This window comes from Dioscorea cayenensis, chromosome 10 (genome assembly GCF_009730915.1).
Source record: "Dioscorea cayenensis subsp. rotundata cultivar TDr96_F1 chromosome 10, TDr96_F1_v2_PseudoChromosome.rev07_lg8_w22 25.fasta, whole genome shotgun sequence".
NCBI lineage: Eukaryota > Viridiplantae > Streptophyta > Magnoliopsida > Dioscoreales > Dioscoreaceae > Dioscorea > Dioscorea cayenensis.
The window spans coordinates 2,646,255-2,653,522 of record NC_052480.1 but is presented as its reverse complement, the minus strand read 5'-3'; the positions used below and the strand labels follow the sequence as shown (position 1 = coordinate 2,653,522).

Below are 7,268 nucleotides of genomic sequence, written 5' to 3'. Positions count from 1 at the left end.
TCGAGCTCGACTCGATCATAACCGAGCCAAGTTTGAGTTTTTCACGAATTGAGCCCGAATATTTTACAAGTAGAGGTGTATCATTTACACCTCTAAGCCATGGGCTACTCACGTTTCATTCAAGTTGTAATTAATTTTTTTTTTTAAATTCCAATAATTAATGACCATAAGCTCCCTCACACATGTTGCGCCTATAAAAGACCACCCACAGACTCTGCTTTAAGTGCACCAAACTCACTTGAAAAAATATTAACAATGGCCTCAATCTTTCAACCAATTTCCACGTCTCCCACCACTGTGTCCCTATTTAGTTCCAGTACTTCATTATTAGCCACAGGAAAACCAGCATTGCTTTCCTTTTCCTTTAATAAACACTCATCCCTACAAAGTAGCAAAAACAAGCACTCAAGAAGAACAAGTGGTAGAGGTGGCAACATTGTGTGCTTGAGAGGAGGAAATATCCAAGTCCAAACTAGTGCTCCTCAAACCACTACTGATGCAGCTGTGGCTTTTGGCAGGCAGAGCTTCCCTCCTGGCTTTGCTTTTGGTGCTGCCACTTCTGCTTATCAGGTTATTTTCTCATGATATATAAGTACTTAAGAAAACAAGAGAAAATTTTTGTTGAAGAGCTCATAGTAATCAAGTAATAACATTTTTTTTAAAATATTAAAACAAGGGAGAAAAGAATCATCATAAACACAAGCATGGTGGTAATGGATTTTTACTTTTATTTTTTAAGAGTTATGGACAATATATATGAACTTTGAGTTTTTAGTCAAGAGGATGTTTTTTTTTTGGGTAAATTAGCGACAATCACTTTTTTCATTGTGTTTGAGAGGTGTCAAACTCGAGAGACCTCCCAAACATAAACAATGTGGGAAAGCCACTAAACTATCGCTTGGTTATGGTTTTCCCTTTATTGATCTTGCACTAAAAAATAGTAATATATATATATATATAATGGCTGCATTTTTCACAGATGTCCTCAGATTTTAAACATACGCAAGTTGATTATCAACCGTCACATCATCAATCGTTACTATTTATAGTATTGTTTATGCACCAATGCCTATCATTTTATCTTTATTCTCACTAATACTTTTTCAAATCGGGATGTCTATGTGTATATCCCCATATGATCTTTACTTATATATATATATATATATATATATGAAAAAAGATCATCTAGGTAAGTTCTTAGATTTGAAATCTAGAAACGTTTTAAGTCTAAGCCGTTGGATAATCATCTAACGGTTGCTTGTTTATATAATCACTGCACAACTTTTTTTTTTACTGTTTATGGTTACTATACAACACTGTAGAGCATGATTTTTACTGTTTATAATGATAATAACCATCAGATTACCATCCGATGACTATTGTGGACATCCTTAGATTTGAAATCTAAGGATGTCCCTTGATGATAAGTTCTCTCTATATATAATGTGTGTGTATATTTTTGTTGCAGATAGAAGGAGCTTGGAATGAAGGAGGGAGAGGGCCAAGCATTTGGGACACTTTCACCCAACAACACCCTGGTATATATATATATATATATTTATATCTTGCAATGAATAATGAACACCTCTTCTTCTTAATGTAGTAGTTAATATAAGAATAAATAAGATTGAACTTATTACTTAACAAGAAAATATTTGTATAATAATCACTGGGTTTGATTTTCTATTTTTATTATAACCCCCAACAAAAGAAAGGTAATCTAATTAATATACTGGTCTAAAAACTATATTTATATATGCAGTATATATATATATATATATATTAAACAGAAGCCCACAAAAAAAATTAAAAGATCAACCTATATTTTACAATTTCTTTTTTTTCCCCTTAAAAAACTTCAAGTTGATTTGTAATCAAAGAAATATAAATAAATCTATATGTAAATGAATGAAAATAAATGAATAAATAAAAGTGTTTTACTGGGTTAATCTAATTTTTTAAACTAGTTCTTAAACTAGTTTCAGTGGCAATATATATATATATATATAATATTAATATAATTCAATACAACATAAAATGCCAAAAAAAAAACAACTTTCTATTTATAACAACATTTATTAAATTTATTATGAGCATGTTTAATTATTTTTTTTAAATATTTTACAGAAAAAATTGAAGACAGGAGCAATGGAAATATTGCCGTGGATTCATATCATCGATACAAAGTATTTCCTACTTACAAATAATATATATATATATATATATATATTTCGGGTCTTACAAAAAATAATCTTCAAAATTTATATTTTTGCCAATTTTATTTAATTTTTAAATTCTAACTATTTACAGGAGGACGTGAAGCTGTTGAAGGACATGAACGTAGATTCCTATAGATTCTCCATTTCATGGTCAAGGATTCTACCAAGTATGTATTTATTTAATCTCTAAAATCATATTTTCCCAACTTAAATCATTTTTTTAAAAAATTTGTTTCTGTTAATTTTTATCAGACGGATCACTGAAAGGTGGCATTAATCAAGAAGGAATCAACTACTACAACAATCTCATTGATGAATTAATCAAAAATGGTTTGCATATTCACTTTTTTTGTTTTTTTTAAAAGCCTTAATTAATTACATATTTAATCAATTTAATTTATGATTAAACAGGCATCACACCTTATGTCACACTGTTCCATTGGGATGTCCCTCAAGCTCTTGAGGATGCATACGGAGGCTTTCTCAATAAAAAGATAATGTAAATAATATTATAAAAATTCATAATTGATTGCAAAAAGTGTTTAAACATCACTAATCAAAGGCTTTTAATCAGGTTTGATTTTAAGGACTATTGTGAAATTTGTTTCAAAAGAGTTCGGAGACCGAGTTAAAGCATTGGATCACTTTGAATGAACCGTGAAGTTTCGAGTAGCATGGGATATCGTTTCTTGGGACCGCACGCCCAGGACGGTCTTCAATCGTTGCTATCGGTACCTTACATTGTCAGCACATATATTGTGACTGCTTTCGCTCACGGAGCTGCAGCTAGACTCTACAAAGACAAGTATCAGGTTATGAAGCAGTATAAATAGTCTCACAATCAATTAATTTGGTAACATATGAAATATGAATTTCTTGTCGTTCTAGGAGCACTAAGGAGGACAAGTCAGGGATCACTTTGGTTTTGTCTGTGGTATCATCCTTATGACCAAACACACAGACATGTTGAGGCGGCAAGCCGAGCTTTGGATTTCATGCTTGCATGGTCAGTTCGACATGTAATGTATGTATGTATATATAAATAGAACTTAGAACTTTATGTTTGATGATTATTGATGATATTTTTGTTAAAGGTACTTGGATCCATTGATGCATGGAGATTATCCATTTAACATGAGGGTTATAGTGAGGGATAGACTGCCTACATTCAGTGAAGAAGAAGCAGATATGATTAAAGGATCATATGATTTCATCGGTATCAATTACTATACGGCGAGATATGCTCAGTGGAGTTCCGTTTTCTCATGAGCAACCTCCTTTCCCTCCACATCGATGAATCATATGCCGAACAATTAGGGTAAGTTCTTTTCAAAAACTGAAAGAGTTTTATTTGGTTAATGTTTTCTAACTAGTACCTTTTAACTTTTACTGCAGAGGCGAAAGATGGGGTTCCTATCAGGTAAATCGGTGAGTAATGTTTATCATTAAAAGTAGAGAATATATATATATATATATACAGATTCATTTATGTTATGAATTTTCAATAAGCAGAATGGAAGCTGGATTTATGTGTATCCGAGGAGGACTCAGAGACCTACTGTATATATATAAAGAGGCGATATGAAAAACCCGGCAATCTACATTACTGAGAATGGTAGAGCATTAACCAAATATAATAGAAAAAAATATAAGAATTAGTATTCTAGTATGTCTAACATTAAAATCTTGTATGGTAACAGGAATTAGCGATGTTGACAAGCCTGACATAACCAAGGAGGAAGCTCTGGCTGATGAAGTGAGAAAGAACTACCTTGCAGCTCATCTAGCTGAAATTTGTGAAGCCATAAGGTAATTGCCACTGTTTTTTTCAGCTAAATTTATCTTTGTTTCCTTTATTCTGTTTTAGTAAATATAAAGAAAAACAATACTAAATAATCATCTTCGAAAATGATGTTTATCTGTTTCTGTAATATATATGTCTTATATATTCTTCATTCAAGCAAAAGAGTAGGAACTTTAAAACATAAATAAGAGTTCTACTGAAACAATGTTCATCTGCTGATCTATCTCTATTTTCTTCTGTTTTTAAGGAAATACAAGAAATTAAACATCAATAGATTCAGAGCCACATAAACCAAGTATTCAAAGAAGCTATATTTGTCTGCTGACTTGTCTTGTTAATTATCATCTGGATTTGATGAAATACAAGCAATTAATCAATACAAATATATTCAAGGACAACACTAAACAAGTACTGCAGAAACATCATTCAATAAAATACAAGAAATTAAAACAGGCAGAGCTAAGAACAGTAGTAATCAACCAAGTATTCACATATCTTCTTATTTTCTTCATTGAAAACAAAGACAAAGAATTTAATTAAACTACTATTCATTGTTCATGTTAATATAAACACTTGGTGATTAATGATTTCAGGGAGGGAGCAAATGTGAAGGGATACTTTGCATGGTCTCTAATAGACAACTTTGAATGGGAGAAAGGTTACACGGAGAGGTTTGGGCTCAATTATGTGGACTTTAACACCTTGGAACGCACACCAAAAGACTCTGCAAAATGGTACTCTAAATTCCTGCAGCCAAAACCTCAAAACTAGCCTCCATTACTTACCACTAATGTAATAATGGATGCATGTTGTACTATCTTTGTCTCTCTTAATGCACTGGTTATGTTGTTTGTTTCTCGAAAATGAGTGGACTATGCTTGTATCAGTTATGGATGGCAGCCATGTCCGTACTGTCACATGGTGAATTATAATAGGTGCATTTAAATTAAAGGTCCCGTCTTTCTTTCTTTCTGAGAATTTGAATGCCTGTGGGTTCCACTCCGAATAAAATAATATGTAAATATGAGAGAATCAATTAAGTGGGGAGCAAGGTTCAGCATATTCTAGAAAGTGAGACCCCATGTGATATTAAATATAGTGAAAATGACAGGTTGCCCGCTGTCGATTTTTAACTTTGAGAAGTGTAGATGAGAAGAATATTAAGTATTTATAACCACGATGAGAAGGAAATGAGTAAACAAGATACAGAAGGAAGAGACAATGACAGTGTATTTATTATTCCTCAGATATGACCCAATCGATCTCATTAAATATATTCACGGTATACATATTGCAGAAGCCATAGAAGAGAATACTCAGCCGTTGTAGGAGTATGTCAACGCACTACATAAACATGAAGAAGCTGTTTACCGTATGTTACGAGTAGCCACAACGACAAGTAAAGAAATACCACAGAAGCTTTATATGGTCATTGAAACAGATGGCATAAAAAAAAATGAAACTTGAGGTCCTGGGTAATATAGGTACCTCAAAAGGAGTTGTATCAACCGGTTGGTGATGTGTAAATCAGGTGTATTATATGTATCCAGTATAAAATATGTATCCAAGTGTTGTACTCCAAATAATATAAGGTTTTCCTATTATGTACTAACTATATTTATCAATATTAAAAAAACATATGTTTTATCGGATGATATTGTTCTGGACCAGTATACATGTAAAGGAAATGTATAAACAGCAAAAAACGACCCTTAAAAAAAATTAATACAAATGAAACTGAACATGGGCCAAATTCTCTACATTAAGGATATAACGATCAAATCGGCCCACAAAATGTTGAAACAATTTCTAATTACAAAATTAATAGAGATTAAATTGAAATTACGTAGAAAGTTCATAACATTACATTTGAATACATGGAGAAAACTCTCACTCCGAGGTCGGAAGTTTGTCGATATGGTAAAGAACGACCCGACATTTGTGAACCCTTGAGCTCTCCTCAGATTGTAGTTGAACCGTATCTCCATGGTTATGCGGTCCCAGTTGTTGAAGAAGGGTCTATCTATGTGTTCTTTAACACTGAAATACAGGGGATTATGCAGCTCCAGAAAAATACTCCCGTATTAGCCTGTGTCTTTGTGATGATTTCACCTGTCCTGTTATCCATGATGAGCGAGAGGAAACTAATCAAGAAGAAGCATCAAGAAGAATTAGGTAGCAAAAAGAAGGCCGTCATGAGTCACCGTTGATTGTCCAAGTGGTGTAGAGTGGATTATCTAGAATTCAAACTCGGCATTCTTCAAATGTCTAGTCAAGTAGAGCTATATTAATTCTCGGACTTATCAAGATATTCTCTATAGCTCGAATCATGACCTAAGTTACATAGAAACATAGATGGGATTCCACCTTTAATTCCAATGGGTTTGCCATACTTACAGTTCATCTGCCAATCTCACTGAGTACCAATCAACTCTACGCCAATGTTTCATCCATAGATAGTTTGGTGCCATATCATCAATGACATTGTACAATACATCTTGGTGAAAGCGTGACATGATTGAAGTCCGATGTCCACAAATGTAGTTATGCTTATCTAGAGAGCGCTGCCCAGCGGTCTTCCCGATCGCGGCTTGGTCCTTAATGATGATACTTATCGGCCGCAAAACAACCTTCCTTATGTATTATTATGTCTTCCTCTCGCCACACTAGCGCCATTAATCGGAAAAATTATGCTCAAGTCATTCTTGCGTACGTGGCGTATCTTGAGCGTTGAATAATCCCTGTCTACGAGATGTAAGGATCCAATGGTTTGGCAAATATAAGTTCATAATTAGACTTAAGATAATGATATTGTAAAGTAAATGCTCTGGGATCCTTTTCTCTAATAATCACATGTCAGGTATATGTTGATCCGGAGCTTAATGCATCGGTATAAACAGATGACAAGTCATGTCTTCCGTTTTGAGATGATCTGCTGTCAACCTGGAACTGACCCAAGTCAATGTAGTCACCCCCTTTCTCGATATACTCCTTTACATCCGAGGTTTTACTTTTGCACATTGTATATTCGGATGGAATACGATGAGATGAACTCTTTGGAGCGAAGATCTAACAATCTAGGATTAGTAACACGTGCTCGGCCTTGAGTTGTATTAAAATATGTAGCGTGGACCGCCATCTTCTTGCTTACCGGTAACTTTCGAACAAATTTTACATTGCTCGGAAGAGATATAGCCAATCAGTTGTTCCATGTTGTTTTCTTTTGTAAGATGACAACGAGGATA

General features: G+C 33.6%; 1 pseudogene; it reads left to right on the top strand.

The window, feature by feature from the left end:
* The first annotated feature begins 252 nt into the window (after positions 1–252).
* On the top strand, positions 253–4,991 carry LOC120270797 (annotated as a pseudogene).
* Positions 4,992–7,268: the final 2,277 nt, after the last annotated feature.